The sequence below is a fragment of the Staurois parvus genome, unplaced genomic scaffold, assembly GCF_062004578.1.
Source record: "Staurois parvus isolate SC_StPar_1 unplaced genomic scaffold, SC_StPar_1.0 ptg001132l, whole genome shotgun sequence".
Taxonomy (NCBI): Eukaryota; Metazoa; Chordata; class Amphibia; order Anura; family Ranidae; genus Staurois; species Staurois parvus.
In genome coordinates this window covers 1,015,736-1,029,561 of record NW_028318928.1, presented here as the reverse complement: position 1 = coordinate 1,029,561, position 13,826 = coordinate 1,015,736, and the positions used below count along the sequence as shown (strand labels likewise).

At 39.1% G+C, this 13,826-nt stretch overlaps 1 protein-coding gene across 2 annotated transcripts in view; it reads left to right on the top strand.

The window, feature by feature from the left end:
- AVPR2 (arginine vasopressin receptor 2) overlaps positions 1–13,826 on the top strand; it is a 167,821-nt gene that overhangs the window by 120,101 nt on the left and 33,894 nt on the right. Inside the window, exon 1 of one of the 2 annotated variants that reach the window (XM_089659107.1) lies at positions 613–720. The exons of the other annotated variant lie outside the window; for it this stretch is intronic. The gene's annotated coding sequence lies outside the window, so the exon portion shown is untranslated. Of the gene's footprint in view, positions 1–612; positions 721–13,826 lie in introns of those variants that run through there. 2 annotated transcript variants of the gene reach the window in all.

The window sequence follows — 13,826 nt, the reverse complement described above, 5'->3', positions numbered from 1 at the left end:
CACCATTTATTGATGAAAATATAAAAAGATATTCACAATGCTGTAAGTTCACAAGTTTGTTATAAATCTTATGTGCAGATCTCTAAGACCCGGCTATGCAATGTGGAAGACCAATGCAAGAATTTGTACGCTTTTCAAGAGATATACCCTCTTCATCAGAGCTCATTCTTGTAAATGTTGGCACAAGCATTTCCATGCATACATTGGGATCCTGCATATGGACCATATGTAACAGATGCAGATTTTTCAATTCTTTTTTTCTGTAAGACATCCGAACACAGCACAGGTTTACTGATTCTTACACTGTTTTATGCAGGGACTCATAGATAACAATAAAACTGCCTTCAAATCTGTAAAAAGAAAAATGTTTGCTGATACAACCATGTGCTATCTAAGCCTTTAGGGCTATCCAATTAGGACCAAGCAGAAGGTATGAAGTACAAGCGTAGGGATGTATCACAAAATAACCTCCTTTAACACTCCAGGTAAATGGGACAACCGTGTAAACGATTGAGGGTTTAGAAATCAATTTGTAGCTGTGACAGCAAAATTAGGTCATTGGTTTGTGACGGATGGGAGGAGAAAAGGTTTCATATTGTCCTGTCATCCACGTACAGTCATTGATAAGACAGGTCAGAGAAGGACATACAATCCATCCTGAGCTCCTATGGAGAAATCACTTCAGGAATCTAGAGCACTGGAGATTTATGACAAAGCAAGGTAAGTCAGAAAAGTTCAATCTCTAAAAATAGCCTAGCACTGATTCAAGCTAACCCAACATAGTCTGTGAACAATATCACAAAATACAATATAAAAGTAGGTCTCTGCGTACATATAATGGGCATATAAGCAGGATGATTTTGTTTAGTTCATATAAATCTAAGAAATGTGTTCTCTAAAATGTTTTATTGGTGAAAGAGAAAATATTCAGCAGTTTTCCAATTAGCAACCCTGGACAAAGTGTTTTTTTGTTTTTTTTTTACATGCTTTTGTAGAGTTATAAATATATTGACAGTTATAGTGTATCTGAAGCTGATTTTTATTTTTTGGATAGAGATTGTGAGGGGTTACAACTCTTGTCAGGTATTTTATTGCTAAAATAGAGATTCAATGTAATTCTTTGATTCTAAAATACAATAAGATTAAAATAGACCCCAAGCATCACATAATGCAATCATAAAATACTAAGTGCACAGTTTAAAATCTGTAACCCTCTGGCCTAAATATTTGACAGAGTGTGTGTGTGTGTGTGTGTGTGTGTGCGTGTGTATATATGTGTGTATGTGTGTGTGTATATATATATATATATATATATATATACACACATAAAATAAAATTCTCTTGCGCTACCCAATAAATAAATATGTGGAGCTGCTGCTAGCATAAAATTGTGTTCCCACAACAAAAACATAAATTAAATATATGCTGTGCACACACACACACTGCTCAGCAGCATAAATGAGTACACTCCTTTTGAAAAGTGAGATTTGAATCAATATCTCAATGAACAATTTTAAACAATTTGACAAAACTGAGTTTTATAGAACATTTGTTCGGCTCATTACATGAAAGTAAGGTTAATAATATAACTTCGATTACAAAATCTTCAGTTTTTCTCAAATTAGTTGATGCAAAAATGCATCCACCCCACAACAAAAACAACTCCATCTAGTATTTTGTATGACCTCCATGATTTGTAAAGACAGCACCAAGTCTTCTAGGCAGGGAATGAACAAGTTGGTGACATATCGCAACATCGATCTTTTTCCATTTTTCAAGAACAACCTCTCTTAGAGCCTGGATGCTGGATGGGGTGTGATGCTCAACTTGTCTCTTCAGAATTCCCCATAGGTGTTCAATTGGGTTCAGATCAGTAGACATGCTTGGCCACTGAATCACTTTCACCCTGTTTTTCAGAAATGAAAAACTTTTGGCCTTTAGATGTGTGCTTTGGATCATTCCTGCAGGTGATATAGCTGCCTATTCATCTTGGCAAAATGCCTCCAGGTCATGAAAAGTCTTTGGTCATCTTGCATGAACTCCACATTTGAGATCTCCTCAGGCTGGCTTGATGATATTAAGCCAGGAGACTGTGATAGCCACTCCAGAACCTTCACCCTTTTCTGCTTTAACCACTTGCTCTCCAGAGGATTCCCCCCCCCCCCCCTTCCTGACCAGGCCATTTTTTGCAAAACGGCGCTGCGTTACTTTAACTGAAAATTGCGTGGTCATGCAACGCTGCACCCAAATGCAATTTATGTCCTTTTTTCCCCACAAATAGAGCTTTCTTTCAGGGGTATTTGATCACCTCTGTGTTTTTTTTTTTTTTTTTGCACTATAAACAAATAAAGACTGACAATTTTGAAAAAAAAAAAACAATATTTTTGACTTTGCTATAAAATATATCCAGTAAAAAAATAAAAAAAATCTAATTTTGTCATAAATTTTGGCCAAAATGTATTCTGCTCCATATCTTTGCTAAAAAAAAATCCCAATATGTATAAATTGGTTTACATGAAAGTTATAGCGTCTACAAATGGCGGAATTTTTATTTTTATTTTTTTTATACTGGTAATGGCGGCGATTAGCGACTTAAAGCAGGACTGCGAGACTGCGGCGGGCATTCTGACACGGGGGGGGGGACTGACTAACTGCTACTGACATCCCAATGACACTATTGCAGTGATCAGTGCTAATAAAAAGCACCGACACTGTACTATTGACAATGGGCAGGAAAGGGTTAACATCTGGGGCGCTCAAAGAGTTAACTGTGTGCTGTGGGCTTATTTAGGTAATGTGCTGTGTGTGTTTTACTAGGGAAACATGCTGCTGTGCATTTCTCTGCATTTTCTGAAAAATACAAAGCAGCATGTCCTTGCTGGCAAGAGAGAGACCTATGTTTACGCACAGGTCTCTCCCCTGTCAGTTTTACATGGAGATCGCCGGGTGCCTGCACGGAATCTCTGGCTGGGACCTGGTGATTGACATCATAGCCGCCAATAGTGGTGCGGGTAGATCAGCATGTACATGCTCCCTACCCAGAAATGCAAATTATATATTTAGATATATATGTGTGATTTTGCGCAGCCCTGCCACCCTGTAGCAGTAGTTCTACTATAGGGTGGCAGGCAAGCAGTTAACCACTGGAGGATCAACTTGTCCTTGTGGTTAGGGTCATTGTCATGCTGGAAAGTGCAAGAGCATCCCATGCTTTTGTGTAGAGGAATGCAAATTGTCTGTCATTATTCTCTGATAACATACTGCATTCATCTTGCCATCAATTTTCACAAGCTTCCCCATGCCTTTAGAGCTCACACACCCTCAAAACATCAGTAAGCTATCACCATTCTTTACAGTTAGGATGGTATTGTTGTCGCTGTTGACCCCTCTCCAAACATAGCACTTGTGGTTGTGACCATAAAGCTCTATTTTAGTCTCGTCCAGATTACAGTGTGCCAGAGGCTGTGAGACATGTCAAGGTCTTGTTGGGCATATTGTAACCGGGCTTTTTTGTGGCATTGACACAGTAAAGGCTTTTTTTGGCAACCTGACCATGGAGCTCATTTTTGTTCAAGTATCGCCATATTGTGTTCCTTGAAACAACCACACCTTCTTTTTCCAGAGCAGCCTGTATTTCTCCTAGGGTTACCTGTGGGTTTTTTCCAGAACAGCCTGTATTTCTCCTAGGGTTACCTGTGGGTTTTTTCCAGAACAGCCTGTATTTCTCCTAGGGTTACCTGTGGGTTTTTATTTGTATTCAGAACAATTCTTTTGGAAGTTGTGGCTGCAATCTTTTTTGCTCTACCTGACCTTGACTTGGTATCAAGACATCCCCAAATTTTCTGCTTCCTAATAAGTGATTGAACAGTACTGACTGGTATATTCAAAGCTCTGGATATCATGTTTTATCCTTTTCCATCTTTATAAAGTTCCATTACCTTATTATGCAAGTCTTATGACAGTTCTTTTGTAGGGCTCTGGCAGTGCTCATCCTGTTTCTCCTTGCACAAAGGAGCAGATACTAGTCCTGCTGATGGGTTAAGGACCTTCTACGGCCCAGTCCAGATCTCCTAGAATAACTGCCTGTGTCCTGGAATCTCCTCCATGCTCTTGAGACTGTGCTGGGAGAAAAAGCAAACCTTCTGCCAATAGCACATATTGATGTGCCATCCTGGAGGAGTTGGACTGCCTGTGCAACCTCTGTAGGGTCCAGGTATCACCTCATGCTACCAGTAGTGACACTGACCCTAGCCAAATGCAAAACTTTTGAAAAACAGTCAGAAAAGATGAGTAGGGAAAAATATTTGAGTGGCCTCCACCTTTAAAACCATTCCTGTTTTGGGGGTCATCTCATTGTTGCCCATCTAGTGCACCTGTTGTTTATTTCATTAACACCAAAGCAGCTGAAACTGATTAACAACCCCCTGTGCTACTTAACTAACCAGATCAATATCCCAGGAGTTTAGTTGACTTGATGCTATACTGATTTAAAAAGTGTCCCTTTAATTTTTTTGAGCAGGCAGACAGGAAGCATTCCCTCAATCTCCTCCCTCAGTGATCACTCAGACTATACATTGTAACTTTTTGCAAGCTAAAATGTGAGAGGCTGCAGCAGAGGCTGGTCTGTGTTGGATATTTGTGAACACAGGCAAGAACTGCATAACTGTGTCATCTCCAAGCTGGCATCTCAGTCCAGGAAGTAGATGCTGAACCTGGATGATGCCTGAATAAAAATGGTACTGTCTTTATGCAGATAAGAGCAGATTAAAGCATTGTTAGGGAAATAATATTGTGATCTCTGTGAGGCTTAATACATGCCTATAAGTGTTCCAGAGGATGATAAAGGCTCTGAAGAAGTCCTGAAGGCAAGCATTGGAGGAGGTGACGAGGGAGCTAGAGAGCAGGAGGTCTTGGGATGAGCAAAGGGGACAGTTTGGGTGATATTTTGAGATGAGGTCAGTGATGTAGATGGGGCAGAGTTGTGAATGGGTTTTTATGCTGTTTAGTATTTTTCAATTGTATTCATTGGGAAGCAGAAACCAGTGGAAGGATTGGCAGAGAGGGGTGGGGGACACTGAATGGTCGGTGAGGAGGATGAGGCTAGCAGCAACATTCATGACTGAAGGGAGGATAGCCTGTGTAAAGGTAAGCCAATGAGGAGGGGTTGTATGAGTTGGAGCTAGAGTTAACCAGGGAGTGAATGAGTAGCTTGGTGATGCCATTTGTTCAGGAGGGACACATTTTGGAAGTGTTATGGAGGTTAAAATGGTAGTAAACTCTTCTTTAATACTTTTACCTATAACAATGCTTACCTGTAGCTAAAATTAATATCTCCTAAACGTGCACCATTACATTTTAACTATTACAGCCCACACCAGCACATGGGACACATTGAATTAAATTTGACATCCCTTGTGCTGTTTTTTTACATAGTTACATAGTTAGTCTGGCTGAAAAAAGACAAAAGTCCATTCAGTTCAACCATAGAAAAAATAAATAAATAAAAAATAAAAATATTTAGCCCCTGCCTGCATTTTACTGTGGGTGAGCGGCACATACAGACACAGCGACTTACCTGTACGTCGCTCCCTTCTTCCGAATTCAGGCCCCTGGCATACTCCTGCTGTTATTGGACACAGCAGGATTGTGTAAGCAGGTTTCAGCCAATGATTCATGGCTGAGACCTGCTGGTTGGCTGTACAGAGGTAATGATCTGTGTGTGCTTCTTCTATCTGAAAAGCAGGGACAAGAAACAAACCGATTTTTAGTAAAAAGCAGCACACATTACACTTGTTAGGCACATACTTAACACTTTGATTGGCCTGGAATGTTAGCCCCTTCCCAGCCGGTGTCATTAGTACAGTGATGATATATCGTATTATCACTGAAAACTGTATTAGTGTCACTGGTGATCAGGGGTGGACTGACCATTTGGAAACTCGGGCACTGCCCGAGGGCCCGGGGTCAGTAGGGGGCCCCATGAGATGCCCCTGGTACTTTTTTCATAGGCTTTTTTGAGTTTGGGCAAGGACACAAGGGCCACATGATCCCCTATTGCCCGGGGGCCCCATGAGTTGTCAGTCCGCCCCTGCTGGTGATGTCAGTGTCAGTTAGTCATTGTACCTTCCACCCAATGTCAGTGTCAGATTGACTGCCACTCTATCGCAGTCTCGCTATTATTATTATTATACAGGATTTATATAGCGCCAACAGTTTGCTCAGCGCTTTACAATATAACGGGAGACAATACAGCAACAATACAGTTCAATACAAGAGGGATAGTAGGGCCCTGCTCCTTGGAGCTTACAATCTAGGAGATAAGTCACTGACCACTGCCATTACTAGTATAAAAAATATGTAAATAAACATTCTAGTATACATACCATAGTTTGTAGACACAGTAACTTTCAAGAAAACCAATCAATATACACTTATTGTGATTTTTTTTTTATTTAGCAGAATTCACTTTAGCCTATATTTATGAAGAATTTTTTTCTTTTTCTATTGGATGTTTTATAACAGAAAGTAAAAAATAAGTAAAATTTGAAATATAGTATATTTGGTCTTTTTTCATTTATATAATAAAAAATAAAAAACTTAGTGATGATCAAATACCACCAAAGGAAAGCTCTCTTTGTGTGAGAAAATTATAAAAATATCATTTGGTTCCAGCGTTGCATGACTGCGCAATTGCCATTTAAAATAGCGCAGTGATAAATAATAAAAAATGGCCTGGCCACGAAGGGTCACGAAAGGAGTAAAACCTTCTGGAGCTCAAGTGCTTAAACACTTTTTAATATTAAACGTAGGCTAAAAAAACACTTGCTCTATACATATTGTGACATGGGGTAGTTAGCTCTCATGGTAGATGTGTATATGGTGAGTCCACGGCAGACAGGAACTATTTTTAGGGGCCTGGTTGCCAACTTTTATTTAAAAGAAAGCAATAGTTCGTGAACGAATGACTTCCCACACAGGGGATCTTCTTCAGCTTCAGAAAAAGGACAAACAGTGGAAAATGCTGAGACACCTGGCTCATAAGCTCACTCAACTTCAATTACAGTACCTCTCCTGGATACCTGACTCTCTAGTCTTTAGTCACAGGCCCACCTCTGGCCTATGGATGGGGGTTCTCCTGACACCCCGAAAGCTGACCTGACTTCTGGAACTAAGACTTCTGTTTCTTGGCTTCCGGCTGGGTCCTCTGACCCCTCGATGAGACCTTCCGTCCACTGGGAGCGGTCTCCAACTGGAAGCTCTGTGCTATTCTCAGACCTGAGTACCCTCTTGGAATAAAAATATATTTTAAAAATATTCTTCCCAAATATATTGACATATATTGAAATGCTACAATTGTGGCCATATTTTAATATATATATATATATATATATATATATATATATATATATATATATACACTGTATGTTTAAAATGCGTTTTTACTACAAAATATATGAAAAATATTTTTAAAAATACATTTCAAATATACTGTATGTCTTTAATAATGCAAATCTAAATTTTTGGAATGCATTTACAAAGATTTGTAAATATATATCTTAAAATGACTTTTTTATATGTTAACAAAAAATCTGAAGAACATATTTAAAAATATATATATTTTTTAAAATATATATTTTTTAACTATATTCTTCAGATTTTTTTAACATATAAAAAAGTCATTTTAACATATATTTTTACATATATTTGTAAATGCATTTCATAAATGTAGATTATTTTTAAAGACATACAGTATATTTGAAATGTATTTTTAAAAATATTTTTCATATATTTTGTAATAAAAACGCATTTCAACATACAGTGTGTGTATGTGTATATGTGTGTGTGTGTGTATATATATATATATATATTTATTGAAATATATTTTGAAATATATTGAATATGGCAATAATTGTAGCATTTCAAATATATGTCAACATATTTGGGAAGAATATTTTTAAAATCTATTTAAAATATATTTTTCTTCCATATGGGTATATAACGACACCGCACACCTGTGAAATCCAGGATACAGGTGTCTAGCAAAACCTGGACACAGGATTTGAATGTTCTGATCCAGAGTTGCAGAATCCAGAGAGAGCCAAATCCACAGCTTTCTCAGACCAGAAACATTAGTCTGTAACGTCGCATTCGCCCTAAACACGAATCCTGGGTCACATTTTCCTATCTTCTCGCAATGACAGGATCTCATCTTGTCACAATATATATACTGTATTGTATAAGAGGTCTCCATGCCTTTTATCATGTGCAAAGAATAATAAGAACCTGTATATGGTAATTTTTCTTCAGCCTATCACACACTCCCAGCAATCCACAGACTAAAATTTATGCTGACTGCCTGACTAATCAACTGAGCTCATTTATTAAATTAACATTTCTCTATTAAACAACAATTAAATTAACAGTCTCAGAGAGAAAACTTGATAGGTTACATTTACTGTTAAGTCTGCACAGTGCACATTTACTCGAGCACTATTAACCCCTGATGAAGCCATGAAATCCATGCCGAAACGTGTCAGTATACTTTTTGAGGTATGTAAGTGCAAATAATAAATTTCTCTTATTTTCTTGCTGTAGTCTGTTAAATATACCATTGAAAGTGTTTTATTATATCTGCCCTACAAGCGCAAAAAAAAAAAAAATTGCCATTTTTCCAGCCAGGAATCCTATGAGCTGATAGCATCTTTGTCCTCTCTGCCTCTGGGCTGTTATCAGTTACATTGTTCCTACTGTCTCAGTGGACTACAAATCACCTTGTTCTGTTATGGAAAAGAGAGGGAAGTGTTCTGTAGTCCAACGTATTCCCTGTCCTAGGGTTAGAATGCTGTTTAGTACGGTAGTCACCCTAGGACAGGAAGTGAGCTAATGACAGGATTATCAGATTAAAATAAGGGATAAAAAGTGTGAATAAAGAAAACTAATGCAGTCACCACATCTAAGGACTGGTAAGTTGTCATGCTACCAGTTTCTGTTCTTAGGTTTGAATGAACTTTAATATAAAATAATTTAATTATTAGCGAAGGAAAGCCTAAGAGGGGAAAAAGTAAAATTATTAATAATTATTATTATTTATATCAATATTAATACTGTAAACATTATTAAAATTAAACATAATAAAAAATGAATAATAATTACTACTATTACTGCTACCACTACTAATACTACTACATATAATGATGATAATTGGGCTTTTTTAGGGAATGATAATAAAACTGATGGAAGTATGAAACAGAATAGGAAACTGGAGCATATTTAGACCAAAAACTAAAAATGCTATATATTTGTTTACCAGTCATTGGTGTGGTATCTGCTTTAGTTTTCTTTTTTCATGCTTCTTTTGCTTTATTTTTACCTGGTATTTGTGTGAATAACACACTTCCTGTCCCTGGGTGGTTACGTCACCCCTCCATTGTTTCTATGGAGGGAGGCATGGTTGTCACCCTAGGCTGAATCCCTGTTATGGACTATAAACATGTGCCTATTTCTTTATCATTACATTTATTCTTCCAGTCACACCAGTGATGGGGTACTATTTCTTCTACTGACATCAACAATGAGGCTCTATTCCTTCCACTGATATAATGATTGAACATTATTCCCCCCAATGAACCAAGGAAGCTGCGCTATTCCGCCAGCTAATACCAATGATGGGGCACTTTTCTTCCACATAAAACCAATGATGGGGCACTTTTCCTCCAACTAATACCAATGATGGGGCACTTTTCCTCCAACTAATACCAATGATGAGGCACTATTCCTCCCACTAATACCAATCATGGGGCACTAGTCCTCCAACTAATACCAATCATGGGGCACTACTCCTCCAACTAATACCAATGATGGGGCACTATTCCTCCATCTAATACCAATGATGGGGCACTATTCCTCCATCTAATACCAATGATGGGGCACTATTCCTCCATCTAATACCAATGATGGGACACTATTCCTGCAACTAATACCAATGATGGGGCACTATTCCTGCAACTAATACCAACCATGGGGCACTATTCCTCCAACTAATACCAACGATGGGGCACTATTCCTCCAACTAATACCAACGATGGGGTACTTTTCCTCCAACTAATACCAACGATGGGGCACTTTTCCTCCAACTAATACCAATGATCAATGATGGGGCACTATTCCTCCATCTAATACCAATGATGGGGCACTAGTCCTGCAACTAATACCAACGATGGGGCACTTTCCCTCCAACTAATACCAATGATGGGGCACTTTTCCTCCAACTAATACCCATGATGGGGCACTTTTCCTCCAACTAATACCAATGATGGGGCACTTTTCCTCCAACTAATACCAATGATGGGGCACTTTTCCTCCCAACTAATACCAATGATGGGGCACTAGTCATCCAACTAATACCAATGATGGGGCACTATTCCTAAAACTAATACCAATGATGGGGCACTAGTCTTCCAACTTATGGGGCACATTTCCTCCAACCAATACCAATTATGGGGCACTATTCCTCCTCCTTCTGACCACAGGCACTATGTCATTTAACTCCCACTTACCACCAAGCCTGAGACATTATCTACTCCCAATGATGTCGCAGTACTTTCTACTCTCACTGGCCATAGTCCAGCCCTCCTAAAATCTGGGAGACTATTAACTTTCCCTTTTTGTTTAGAAAGTTTGGAGACCTCTGCCTTAGTTCATCTTGGGAGCGAGGAAGAGAGGGTGACTACGTTCCTACATATAGTGAGACCATATGGAATGAACGCAGCCACCTTCTAACAGGAAGTCAGATCACAGCAGCAAAAAAAGTAATTTGGAGATTTAGAGGAAGTCGGGAGCAATAGAAAGGACTTTTTTGTGCTAAGAATACAAACTTGAATAACATTTTTATTTTTTAAACCAGAATTTAGGGCCACTTGAACTATGTTGCTATATCTCCTGTACTCTATAAACTGGTTCACTGATGCTAACCTTTTCTTATAAACACGCTGGGATTAGAGCTATGCTGGCTCTCAGGTTTTACTAGCCCCGCACTCTAGTAAACTTGATACGAACACATCTTTCCAATGGATTACAGCAAGGATTACCAAACCAGCATTTGGGGAACATTAACAGAGGAGACTGAAAGCTGTTAAATAAATGACCTGTAAATTAAGATTATTCCCTCCACTTCTTCATAAAGCCAGGGGTGCCACATAGGGAGTCTCCATCTCTTTCTATAAGTTCCTGTAGACACTTAAAATTTCCTTTATTTTTGGTGTAAATGTCCATAGAGATTTACACACCACTAGTTTACAAACGTAAACCCTACATTTAGTAAAAAAAAAATTCAGTACAAAGGGAAGTTCTTGCAATCAATGTTTTATTGAGGTTTTAGTTGAAAGCTTTAGTCCTCTGATCTTCCACTGCTGCGGGGTAATATGAGCTAAGGGACTGGACATATGCACTCATCAAGAGTACCGACTATGTCCACCCATTCTCCTCCATTCATAGAATTTGTACTAAAGCTGAAAAGAGTTCTACAAATGGAGGAGGTGGACCTTTTAGTCATCCACCCATCCTCCATTCATTGATCATTTTTTATTTCTGGAAGCTATACTATAGAGTCTATGAATGGAGGAGCGGGCAGAAAAGTTGGGCATAGTTGGCACGCTTGTTTAATATTGAAATAAATATGTAATCTTGTGGGTGCAGCTGGCACAGGATCAGCACTATAGGCAACTACTGCTAAACCACTATACATTCAACACAAGTCACAAAAATGCTGCTACTGTAGATAAAATCACTCAACTCAATAAAATGATAATTCTATCCTGAAAACATTATAACTAAAGTCAGAAAGTCCACTAGTTTAGTCTAGTTGTTGCTCGGATGTTCTTATTGTCAACCACCTAAAATCCACTTTAACCACTTAAAGACCCAGTATTTTCTGATACTTTTTGTTTACAAAAGGCAGTATTTTTGTGCTAGAAAAATACTTAGAATCCCCAAACATTATATTTTTTGAGTAGAGGCCCTAGAGAATAAAATGGTGGGTTTTGCCATTTTTTATGTCACACGGTATTTGCAGCAGTTTTTCGAACATTCATTAATTTTAAAGCACAATACTAAATTTTTTGGTAAAATATAAAATATGGTGTTATGCTGAGAAAATAGATACCAAACATGTCACACTTTAAAATTGCACCAAACTACATTATTTATAGGCAATGCTTTGGAAGCCTTTACAATGTTACTGGTTTAGAGTAAAGAGGAGGTCTGGTACTAGAATTACTGCTCTCACTCTGACGTTCGCAGCAATACCTAACATGTGTGGTACAATTGCCGTTTACATATGCGTGCGGGTCTAATGCATGCATTTGCCTTTGCAAATAAACACGGGGAATCTTTAAAAAAAATTTATTTTTACAGTTTCTTTACATTTTTTATCACTTTTATTGCTGTCACAAGGAATGTAAACATCACTTGTGACAGCAATAGGCAGTGACAGATAATCTTTATGGAGAGATCTGGAGTCTATTAGACCCCAGATGTCTCATCTGCCCTAAAAGCATCTGATCACACCAAGATCGTTGGTGCTTTCAAGATTTGAAAATGGCCCTCTTTACTTCTGGGGAAACGGGAAGTGACAATAGTAGTCATCACTTCCGGTTTCCCATACCATAGAGCTCATTGAAGACCTTCCGGTCCTCCATGTGGTAAGCTGGCAGAACCACTAGCTTCAGTTCCAGGTCCTCCAATGGGATGGAGATCCCAGAGGGGCACTGGTGGGTGGCGGGGAGGGGGAACCCCTCACGCTGTTTATAAAAGCAATCTAGCTGCTAATTAGCTGCTTAGATGGCTTTTATAAAAGTTGTTCACCTCCTGAAAAAATTAATATGGGATGCCTGTAGCTGCAGGCATCGTCCCAGTATACCACTTGAAATCCGCCGTGTATATATACGTTAGGTGGTATTCAAGTGGTGATACTAAAGGTTCTGCTTTTTTTTTTTTTTTTTTTTTAAATAACAAACATGGTATACTTACCTGCTCTATGCAATGGTTCTGCACGGAGCAGTCCCGATCCTCCTCTTCTTGGGTCTTCTGCTGGCACTCCTGGCTCTTTTCCCATGCTGAGTTCCCCCAGAGCAAGAAACTTGCTCTGCGGGCACTCATGCATGCTTGCTCCTGAGCCACCTCTACTGTCAATCACAGCCAGTGAGGAGGAAGCAGATGGTGGGCCGGAGCCATGCTCCGTGTGTCTTATGGACACACAGAGGTGGATCAGGAGTGAGCACACAGAGCGTGGCTCTGGCCCACCACCCACTCCCTCCTCACTGGCTGTGATTGACAGCAGCGGGAGCCAATGGCTTCAATGTGTTTCAGCCAATGAGGAGGAAGAGACCAAGGAGAGACCCAGGCACAGCACAGGATCGAAATTGGGCTCTAGTATTATGGGGGTTGAGGGGGAAGCTACACACTGAAAGTTTTTTACCTTCATACATTGAATGCATGAAGGTAAAAAACCTTCAGCCTTTATGACCACTTTAAGCAGAGCTTTCTCAAAGTATTTTGTCAGGACTGCAGATTGTTGGCAATTATTATGTATCATTTGGTCTCTGCACCTCAAATCTACATATTTAGCACTGGAAACCCGACTGTAGACTGGGTGGGGTTAGATCTCTTGGCAGTCCTGTTGCACTGTTAAAGCCTAAGTGTAGCAAAAAAATAAATAATCAGTGCAAGGGGAATAACTTACAGTCAGTAGGATGAGTCCTTTGTGCTGATTCCTCTTCTGTTAGTAGAATTCCTCCTCCGCCCATGCCCCTTCTCCCCCCGACCATCGT